Below are 12,165 nucleotides of genomic sequence, written 5' to 3'. Positions count from 1 at the left end.
ATAGTTGTAAGCCTAGTTGTTAAAGTGCACATCATTAATGTTAAGTAAGCAATATCACATGAGAGGGAATGCTGTTTTTTAATTTGAGCACTGCTGTGATTCGGTTAAAGATAATCATAACATAACAGTCTCATATAATATGTTAATTTGCTTTCTTTAAGTAAAAAAAAAGGTCAAAGACAAAGCTATTCGGTTTCTTGTGAGTATATACCCTTCACTGCCGATGTGGGGGGGCGCCACCTAAAATCTTGCCTAGGGCGCCAGATTGGTTAGGGCAGGGGTCGGCAACCCAAAATGTTGAAAGAGCCATATTGGACCAAAAATACAAAAACAAATCTGTCTGGAGCCGCAAAAAATTAAAAGCCATATTACATACAGATAGTGTGTCATGAGATATAAATTGAATTAAGATGACTTAAAGGAAACCAAATGACCTCAAATATAGCTACAAATGAGGCATAATGATGCAATATGTACATATAGCTAGCCTAAATAGCATGTTAGCATCGATTAGCTAGCATTAATGCAGTGACCAAATATGTCTGAATAGCACTCCACACAAGTCAATAACATCAACAAAACTCACCTTTGTGCCTTCACGCACAACGTTAACAGTGTGGTGGACAAAATGAGACAGAAAAAGAAGTGGCATAAAACACGTCCTAGAAAGTCGGAGAAAGTTATACATTTAAACAAACTGCGGTGAGTTCAAGGACCGCCAAAATTAGTCGGACAAAACGGCGCTCGCCAAATACTCGAATCAGTGAAGCATGTTTAATACAAACAGTGTGCTTTATAACAATTAGGGAGGTTTGTGTGATGTTTGTCCTCCTACACAAACCATATTAAAACAAAAAATATATTTTTTCCCCTCATCTTTTTCCATTTTTCATACATTTTTGAAAAAGCTCCAGAGAGCCACTAGGGCGGCGCTAAAGAGCCGCATGCGGCTCTAGAGCCGCGGGTTGCCGACCCCTGGGTTAGGGCCAGGCCTGTAGCCGTACATAGGAACTTTACGCCCAGTGAAACTGCCATGCCTGTCAAAAAACGTCCTAGGGTGGCATGATCTCTCACACATTCAATTATCTAACATGTCAAACATCTTCACAGCCCGTCGATATGAAATGCGGGGCTTATGACAACTGTGAAAATGGCAAATTAACAGCTGGCGACGAGTGAAAGTTTAAAAATGTTTACTGCATTGAAACCATTTTATTTCTCGTTAAAGAACATCTGCAGTAGCCCCTTATGTGTCTTCGTTCAGGTTGTGCTCATCTATTAGTTGTAAAATATGAATTACATTTTTGGGTGAGTTTCTCCAGTCTGCAGAAAGTCTTTAGAGTGGTGTTATCCCATGAAGATGTTTGAACATTCTGGTACGGATCTATAATTCATTCAGCTATCAATTATTTAGCTTCCACATTTAAAGCAACACTTTGAGGGGGGAAAACTTAAGTGTCCCTTTCAAGAATTCCTCTCGAGACATGTTTCTGCCCATTGCTTTACTGTTACTTTGTGACATGCACCCGTTTTTGCATCAACTATTATGACTGACCAACACGCCAGATCGTAGTCGTCTGGGGGCGTGTCTTAATGAAATTAAACAATGGATGTACAGCAACGTCTTGCATCTTAATGCCAACAAAACAGAGATGTTGATTAATGGTCCCGCTAGACACAGGCACTTCGACAATAAAACAATTCTGCAAAACCCAAAACCAGTGAAGTTGGCACGTTGTGTTATTCGTAAATAAAAACAGAAAACAATGATTTATCAAATTATTTTCGACTTATATTCAATTGGATAGGCTGCAAAGACAAGATATTTAATGTTGGAACTGAGAAACTTTTTTTTTTTTTTTTTGCAAATACTCATTAACTTGGAATTTAATGGTAGCAACACATTGCAAAAAAGTTGGCACAGGGGCATTTTTACCACTGTGTTACATGGCCTTTACTTTTAACAACACTCTGTAAACGTTTGGGAACTGAGGAGACACATTTTTGAAGTTTTTCAGGTGGAATTCTTTCCCATTCTTGCTTGATGTACAGCTTAAGTTGTTCAACAGTCCGGGGGTCTCCGTTGTGGTATTTTAGGCTTCATAATGCGCCACACATTTTCAATGGGAGACAGGTCTGGACTACAGGCAGGCCAGTCTAGTACCCGCACTCTTTTACTATGAAGCCACACTGTTGTAACACATGTCTTGGCATTGTCTTGCTGAAATAAGCAGGGGCGTCCATGATAACGTTGCTTAGATGGCAACATATGTTGCTCCAAAACCTGTATATACCTTTCAGCATTAATGGTGCCTTCACAAATGTGTAAGTTGCCCATGCCTTGGGCACTAATACACCCCCATACCATCACAGATGCTGGCTTTTCTACTTTGCGCCTATAACATTCCGGATGGTTCTTTTCCTCTTTGTTCCGGAGGATACGACGTCCACAGTTTCCAAAAAATATGGACTCATCAGACCACAGAACACTTTTACACTTTGCATCAGTCCATCTTAGATGAGCTCAGGCCCAGCGAAGGGTGTTGTTGATAAATGGCTTTGACTTTGCATAGTAGAGTTTTAACTTGCACTTACAGATGTAGCGACAAAATGTTTTTATTGACAGTGGTTTTCTGAAGTGTTCCTGAGCCCATGTGGTGATATCCTTTACGTGTCACTTTTTGATGCAGTACCACCTGAGGGATCGAAGGTCACGGGTATTGCTGCTTACGTGCAGTGATTTCTCCAGATTCTCTGAATCTTTTGATGATATTACAGACCTTAGATGGTGAAATCCCTAAATTCCTAGCAATAGCTCTTTGAGAAATGTTGTTCTTAAACTGTTCGACAATTTGCTTACGCATTTGTTCACCAAGTGGTGACCCTCGCCCCATCCTTGTTTGTGAATGACTGAGCATTTCATGGAAGCTGCTTTTATACCCAATCATGGCACCCACCTGTTCCCAATTAGCCTGTTCACCTGTGGTATTTTCCAAATAAGTGTTTGATGAGCATTCCTCAACTTTCTCTGTCTTTTTTGCCACTTGTGCCAGCTTTTTTGAAACATGTTGCAGGCATCAAATTCCAAATGAGCTAATATTTGCAAAAAATAACAACGTTTTCTAGTTCGTACATTAAATATCTTGTCTTTGCAGTCTATTCAATTGAATATAGGTTGAAAGGGATTTGCAAATCATTGTATTCTGTTTTTATTTACCATTTACACAACGAGCCAACTTCACTGGTTTTGGGTTTTGTACAAAGCAACTTGGTGAAAAATCTTGGCATTCTTTTCCACCTGACTCGCTAGTTTCAGCTGCACAATAAAGAATGTTATTAAAACAGCCTCCTTTTCGATTTGGCAACATTGGTTTTACTTAGTCTTATAGTAGAGTGTTTCTTAACCATATGACGGTCCTCAACAATGGGCCCCCATTGTTGAGGACCGTCAAAAATGATGCGTTTCTCAGCTGTGGTCCATATAGGCCGAAGGGGTACTCATTTGTAACACACTTTTGGCAGTAATGACAATCTCAAACAAACAGAAGGAGTCTGGAGCTAAAGTCATAGGAGAATTTTTTCCATCCATCCATTTCGTAAGTGCAAAAACTATGACTAAAGCTGTATTTTCATTTGCACTCTAACTTTACTGACAGCTAAGGTAAGAAACATTTATTAATTTTGTGTATTTAATTTAGCACAACTTAATTGCATATTCATTTATTTTTCGTCAGTCATTTATGAGTCACTTTTTATGAAGTATATTGGGTTAGTACTTATTTTCTCATCAGCTTGGGTTTAGGTTTATGTGTTAAATAAATCCAATTTGTTTCATATTATTTGACAAGGTTGTAAACTGTATGTAGGTTAAGTAGAATTATTGAATGTGATTAAAATATGGAGTAAGATTCTTGATATTTGAGTGGGCCCTGGGCTCCTCTGTAGGGAAGGTCAGAAAGGTAAGAAACCCCTGCCATAGAACACACATATGGTGCGTTCAAAGATGACTAAATACAATAGGAAAATTGAATGCTCTGCGAAACACAATGAAACAAAACGACATAACTTGCAAAAACGTTGGGCTTTCTAAGAGATTATTATTTTTACACTAAAATAATCGAGATTCTTAATACTTCAGTGGGCCCTGGGCTCCTCTGTAGTGGAAAAGTTGGGCCCTGAGGTCAAAAAGGTAAGGAACCCCTGCCATAGTACACACATGGTGCGTTCACAGACGACTAAATACAAAGGGAAAACGGAATGCTCTGCAAAGCACTATGAAACAAAACAACATAAACTTGCAAAAACTTTGTGCTTTCTAAGAGAATATTATTTTTACAATAAAATAATCGAGATTCTTAATACTTGAGTGGGCCCTGGGCTCCTCTGTCGTGGAAAAGTTGGGACCCAAGGTCAAAAAGGTAAAGAACCCCTGCCAAAGTACACACATATGGTGCGTTCAAAGACGACTAAATACAATGGGAAAATTGAATGCTCGGCGAACACAATGAAACAAAACGACTTAAACTTGCAAAAACGTTGTGCTTTCTAACAGAATATTATTTTTACAATAAAATAATCGAGATTCTTAATATTTGAGTGGACCCTGGACTCCTCCGTAGTGGAAAAGTTGGGCCCCAAGGTCAAAAAGGTAAAGAACCCCTGCCATAGTACACACATATGGTGTGTTCAAAGACGACTAGATACAATGGGAAAATTGAATGCTCGGCGAAGAACAATGAAACAAAACGACTTAAATTTGCAAAAACTTTGTGCTTTCTAACAGAATATTATTTTTACAATAAAATAATCGCGATTCTTAATATTTGAGTTGGCCCTGGGCTCCTCTGTAGTGGAAAAGTTGGGCCCCAAGGTCAAAAAGGTAAAGAACCCCTGCCATAGTACACACATATGGTGCGTTCAAAGACAACTAAATACAATGGGAAAATTGATTGCTCGGCGAAGCACAATGAAACAAAACAACTTAAATTTGAAAAAACTCTGTGCTTTCTAATAGAATATTATTTTTACACTAAAATAATCGAGATTCTTAATATTTGAGTGGACCCTGGGCTCCTCTGTAGTGGAAAAGTTGGGCCCCAATGTCAAAAAGGTAAAGAACCCCTGCCATAGTACACACATATGGTGCGTTCAAAGATGACTAAATACAATGGGAAAATTGAATGCTCAGCAAAGCACAATGAAACAAAACGACATAAACTTGCAAAAACATTGTGCTTTCTAAGAGAATATTATTTTTACAATAAAATAACCGTGATTGAGGGCCTCTTGTGTAGTTTAAATTAAGCACCCCAAGCAAAATTTGGGCCAAAATTTGGGAAAAATGAAAACAAAGAATGACATACATATGAACATACACCATCATTATTACACACCAACCTACACTAACATAATGATGGATGAGGAACAACTGAAGGAAGTGTCCAGATTTAAACACCTGGGAGCGACACTGGCCCAAGATGCCACATGTGATGCAGAAATCCGCATTTGGATCGCCACAGCAACAGCAAAATATGGAAAAGCAACGTCAACTTAAAGACAAAGTTAAAACTTCACAAATCCCTAATAACATCAATATTACTGTGAGACTTAGACACTCCTGGTAGAATCAGAAAGAAAAATACAAGCCTTTGAAAACAAATGCTTCAGAAGAATACTCAAGATAACATACCACAAACACAAAACCAATGAGTATGTGCGAGGTGAAGTCGAAAGACTCGGTCACCAAGAACCCCTGCTCGCAACAGTCAAAAGAAGGAAATTAGCTTGGTTCAACCACACATGCCAAGACCATCCTGGACAGACAAAAAAACAAGACATGAACGGACCTGTCGACCCCAGAGCTATTGACGGGCATTAAGGACCGTGGGAGCTGGCGCAGACTGGCTGCTTCTTCATCGCAGTTATCCCCCAACGACTTGACAGTCATGGGAAAGAGTGAGAGTGAGAGTGAACATACACATACATATACACTATATTGCCAAAAGTATTTGGCCACCCATCCAAATGATCAGAATCAGGTGTCCTAATCACTTGGCCTGGCTACAGGTGTATAAAATCAAGCACTTAGGCATGGAGACTGTTTCTACAAACATTTGTGAAAGAATGAGCCGCTCTCAGGAGCTCAGTGATTTCCAGCGTGGAACTGTCATAGGATGCCACCTGTGCAACAAATCCAGTCGTGAAATTTCCTCGCTCCTAAATATTCCAAAGTCAACTGTCAGCTTTATTATAAGAAAATGGAAGAGTTTGGGAACAACAGCAACTCAGTTACGAAGTGGTAGGCCACGTAAACTGACAGAGAGGGGTCAGCGGATGTTGAAGCGGATAGTGCAAAAAAGTAGCCGACTTTCTGTCAGTTGCTACACAGCACCAAACTTCATGTGAACTTCCAATTAGCCCACGTACAGTACGCAGAGAGCTTCATGGAATGGGTTTCCATGGCCGAGCAGCTGCACCTAAACCATACATCCTAAACCATGCATCACCAAGTCCGATGCAAAGCGTGGGATGCAGTGGTGTAAAGCACGTCGCCACTGGACTCCAGAGCAGTGGAGACGCCGTCTCTGGAGTGATGAATCACGCTTTTCCATCTGGCAATCTGATGGACGAGTCTGGGTTTGGAGGTTGCCAGGAGAACGGTACTTTTCGGACTGCATTGTGCCAAGTGTAAAATTTGGTGGGGGAGGAATTGTGGTGTGGGATTGTTTTTTTTTTTTTAGGAGTTGGGCTTGGCCCCTTAGTTCCAGTGAAATGAACTTTGAATGCTCCAGGACACCAAAACATTTTGGACAATTCCATGCTTCCAACTTTGTGGGAACAGTTTGGAACGGGCCCCTTCCTCTTCCAACATGACGGTGCACCAGTGCACAAAGCAAGGTCCATAAAGACATGGATGACAGAGTCTGGTGTGGATGAACTTGACTGGCCTGCACAGAGTCCTGACCTGAACCCGATAGATTAGAACACCTTTGGGATGAATTAGAATGGAGACTGAGAGCCAAAGAATGGAAGAATGGTCGAAAATTCCTATAAACACATCCTAGAAGCCTTCCTAGAAGAGATGAAGCTGTAATAGCTGCAAAAGGTGGACTGGCATCATATTGAACCCTATGGGTTAGGAATGGGATGGCACTTCAAGTTCATATGCGAGTCAAGGCAGGTGGCCAAATACCTTTGGCAATATATTGTACATACATAGACATACATAGATTTACCAGTTTCAAGGTTTTTGTTTTTCATGTAAAAAAAACTTCTGGGCCCTAATTTAGCTCAGTGCCTGAGCAGGTTCATCCACCCCAAGCTAATGCAAGCATGCCTTTCCAGACCTTACTTTCTTAAAGGCCTACTGAAATGATTTTTTTTTATTTAAACGGGAATAGCAGATCCATTCTATGTGTCATACTTGATCATTTCGCGATATTGCCATATTTTTGCTGAAAGGATTTAGTAGAGAAAATCGACGATAAAGTTCGCAACTTTTGCTCGCTGATAAAAAAAAGCCTTGCCTGTACCGGAAGTAGCGTGACGTCACAGGAGCTAGGATTCCTCACAATTCCCCGTTGTTTACAATGGAGCGAGAGAGATTCGGACCGAGAAAGGGATGATTACCCCATTAATTTGAGCGAGGATGAAAGATTCGTAGATGAGGAACGTTACAGTGAAGGACTTGAGAGGCAGTGATGGACGTATCTTTTTTCGCTCTGACCGTAACTTAGGTACAAGCTGGCTCATTGGATTCCACACTCTCCTTTTTCTATTGTGGATCACGGATTTGTATTTCAAACCACCTCGGATACTATATCCTCTTGAAAATGAGAGTCGAGAACGCGAAATGGACATTCAGTGCCTTTTATCTCCACGACAATACATCGGCGAAATGCTTTAGCTACGAGCTAACGTGACAGCATCATGCTTTAACTGCATATAGAAACAAAAAAAATAAACCCCTGACTGGAAGGATAGATAGAAAATCAACAATACTATTAAACCGTGGACATGTAAATACACGGTTAATGCTTTCCAGGCTGGCGAAGGTTAACAATGCTGTGCTAACGACGCCATTGAAGCTAACTTAGCAACTTAGCAACCGGACCGCACAGAGCTATGCTAAAAACATTAGCTCTCCACCTACGCCAGCCAGCCCTCATCTGCTTATCAACACCCGTGCTCACCTGCGTTCCAGCGATCGGCAGAAGGACGAAGGACTTCACCCGATGCGTTTGGCGGCCCGGAGACGTAGGAAGTCAAGGTGAAGTCGGCGGCTAGCGCGGCTAGCGCTCCAACAAAGTCCTCCTGGTTGTGTTGCTGTAGTCCGCTGCTAATACACCGATCCCACCTACAACTGTCTTCTTTGCAGCCTTCATTGTTCATTAAACAAATTGCAAAAGATGTCCAGAATACTGTGGAATTATGAAATGAAAATAGAGCTTTTTGTATAGGATTCTACGGGGTACCATAACTTCCGTTACTCTGACTTCGTCACGCGCATACGTCATCATACCGCGACGTTTCAGCCGGATATTTCCCGGGAAATTTTAAATGTCACTTTATAAGTTAACCCGGCCGTATTGGCATGTGTTGCAATGTTAAGATTTCATCATTGATATATAAACTATCAGACTGCGTGGTCGGTAGTAGTGGGTTTCAGTAGGCCTTTAACTGAGGCACCTGTCGCCTGTGCTGTAGACCATTTAAATGGAGCCCACCGTCGTGTCTGAACGATGGTAGCAGCAAGACCTCCAAGCTGTTCAAAAGACAAAACCATTACTTTCACTCTCGCGTGGCTTCTTCATTATTCCTGCGAGTTAATTACTGGATACGGATGATAGCCCGAATGCGAGGAAAGTAACAACCCGGTCTGGCCATGCGGTATTTTTATGCTCTCTCTAAACGGAATTTTACAACCGTGTCACAGAAGTCACAGAGATCTATGAATACCCTCCTCTTGGAACACCTCTACTCGACCAGGTGTAAACATCTAGACGAAAGACCACATTTTGAGCATGAACACCCCCAACGCCGTGCAAATATGAGCTATGCATTTGTGTCATACCTGCTATTTACATTCTGCCGCTAATCCCCTCCTAGAAAAGGATGGGAGTATCGCCAGTCAAACCCTGCTTAAGACAAAGCAAACATGCATTCTATGTGGACAAGTATTTATAGACATGAAGGGGATGTTACTCCTTGATAGCCAATGAGCAGGGGAAAGCTGCAAACAGTGAAGAAGACAGTGACACATATGCATGATGGACCACCCCCAGCCGGTTATAAAGGACACAGCTGTTTGACAGTCAATACGCAGCATGACACCCACTATTGTCATTGCTGGCGGCTTTGACGAAATCCCCTTATACCGAAACCGTCCAAGTGATGCGTATTTTGAGATGAAACCGACCCAGACGTGCTGCTTCGGGGATAGAACACAAGTGTTTGGGGAGATGATGTATCCAGTTGTGTTGAGTGAGCAGCAAATTGGATTGCCATATTGAAATTCATGCCCTCGCACACAAGAGTGTCTGAAACCTGATTTACGCAGCCAAACGCAGACACATATCAGATGAATGACTTAAATCTGATTTGCAAAAATCAATTTCCCCGTGTTTTCCAGACTGGAAAGCATGAAACGTCTGCAGTAGAACTTTGGATGCCAATTAAGGCAGAGACGTTTCATTGGGATTTCAGTTTCTAGGAGTCGGCTAAAGCAGGGGTCCCCAACCTTTTTCCCACCAAGGACCGGTCTAATGTATGCATTATTTTCACGGACCGGCTTTCAACATGCGACAGATAAAAACAGCAAAAAATGAGCATGAAAAAAAATCACCTCACTATAACCCTGAAGTTGTAATATAAAGTAGCTGTAATATCAGAATCAGAATCAGAATCAGAATCAGAATCAGAAATACTTTAATAATCCCCGAGGGGAAATTAACATTTTCAGCACAATCCCATTCAAGATCAGATGAACATTACAGTGAAACAGAACAGGATCGCTGACGGGTCTGCCAACTTCTGGCGGCCCTTAAAAAAAAGGTGAGAAACCGGTGGGGGTGGGGGGGTGAGAAAAAAAAATCAGTCATAGCCATAGCACACAAACATGTGTGTAAGAGGGAAACATCAAAGAACACAAAGGACATTAAAGACATTAAAATATACATTAAAATAAAATATACATCTATTAACAAACTTATTGGTGTGTTTAGTGGGACGGGCGAAAGGTAAGTCGAAGAAAATGTGGTGGTTTATAATATCATTAATATTTCTGTGCGGACTGGTAGCAAATGTGTCACGGACCGGTGGTTGGGGAACACTGGGCTAAAGTACACAAACATATTTTTTTAAATCTGACGATTTTTGTTGATGTCCGACTTCAATAATTACCTTTCAAAATACCATCATCATAGTTGCCAACCATGAGACCTCCGATATCGGGAGGTGGGGGGGGGGGAGCGGGGGGGGGAGCGGGGGGGGGGGGTTGGCTGGCGTGGTCGGGGGTGGGGGGGCGTGGTTGGGGGGGCGTGGTTAAGAGGAGAGTATATTTACAGCTAGAATTCACCAACTCAAGTATTTCATATATATATATATATATATATATATATATATATATATATATATATATATATATATATATATATATATATATATATATATATATATATATATATATATATGTATGTATGAAATACTTGACTTTCAGTGAATTCTAGCTATATATATATATATATATATATATATATATATACAGTGGGGCAAAAAAGTATTTAGTCAGCCACCCATTGATTGTCAATGGGTGGCTGACTAAATACTTTTTTGCCCCACTGTGTATATGTATATATATATATATATATATATATATATATATATATATATATATATATATATATATATATATATATATATATATATATATATATATATATATATATATATATATATATATATATATATATATATATATATATATATATATATATATGTACATATATATGTATATATGTATATATACATATACACTCGTTCTTCTGCTTCGTCTCCTTGTTGTGTGCGCACTGCGCAGTTGTGCACTCTACTCTCTAAAAGCCTTAGATGTTATGACGTCATTGGGCAGGCAAGCTGTTTATATTGTGCAGGCATGTGATTTGACCACAATGAAAAAGACTGAAAAAATTTCCGGGGGTCTGGGGGACGAAGGCCCCCAGCCAGCTCCCCGAAGCTCCTGGTTTTTCACCAATTTAACATGCTAAAATTAACAAAGACAGCACCATTTGAAGAAAATGTTTTAGTTTTTAAAGACATGAAAACATCATTAATAGAACATACATAACCCAATTATAATAATGAATCACTGTATATGGTTCAGTCCCAACAGTATTTAGTCACTAATATTTACATCTTGTGTTCATTTCACATCCACAGGTGTCACATTGATCAGTGATATTATTTACAGTTTATTTACAGTATTACCACATTACTTCAGTTCACTTCACACATTAGCTTTCTCGGAGAGCCCTAACATGAGCCTTCCTTGCAAATTTCTGAGCAGCCTGCATTTTCCTTTTGGTCTCTGCTTTTGTAGCTTCTTTTTTGGATTTGTGGATAAATATAACAAAATACCAAATGTAAACATTTCATTCTTTTCGCCAAAATAGGATATACATTTATGAAAATAATTAAACATGTTTAGTATTGTTTACTCATATTTGAAAATAGGAAATAATAATAATGTGAAGACACTGACATATTGCATGAAACAAGTGTGAAAATATTTACCTTCAAGATTGTTACACCACTGACAATAGTTTCAAGAGACTACATAAGAACTTAATATTACAAAATAGTATTATATGCAAATAAATTGTTAACTGGAGTCAATAATGCGACTCTTTGAATTTCTGTCATTTCATAATATATTTTCACGTGGCTTTTTATTTTTAGAAAAACCCATTTATATTTCGCTAAGCAATAATTGGTTAATATTTAAAACAAACGTGTATTTCGCAAGCAAATATTTTTTAGCTTACCTAATTATTAACAACCCTGTGTGCAACTGAAGTGGGTTGTGGGTGGATCTTTCCTCTCGATGTCACTTTCGGTTGACATCCAAAAGTACCAGCTAGTGAAAAGTTTGTTTTCCTTGCTTCAAGT

The 12,165-nt window shown here is 39.8% G+C and overlaps 1 protein-coding gene across 2 annotated transcripts in view; it reads right to left on the bottom strand.

Annotated features, from left to right (window-relative positions):
- Positions 1–12,165, bottom strand: part of LOC133639360 (tetraspanin-4-like) — a 467,820-nt gene that overhangs the window by 394,845 nt on the left and 60,810 nt on the right. The gene's annotated exons all lie outside the window — the stretch shown is intronic.

This window comes from Entelurus aequoreus, linkage group LG02 (assembly GCF_033978785.1).
Source record: "Entelurus aequoreus isolate RoL-2023_Sb linkage group LG02, RoL_Eaeq_v1.1, whole genome shotgun sequence".
Lineage (NCBI taxonomy): Eukaryota > Metazoa > Chordata > Actinopteri > Syngnathiformes > Syngnathidae > Entelurus > Entelurus aequoreus.
Note: the sequence above shows the minus strand (reverse complement) of the source record. Positions and strands in the feature narration are given on the sequence as shown.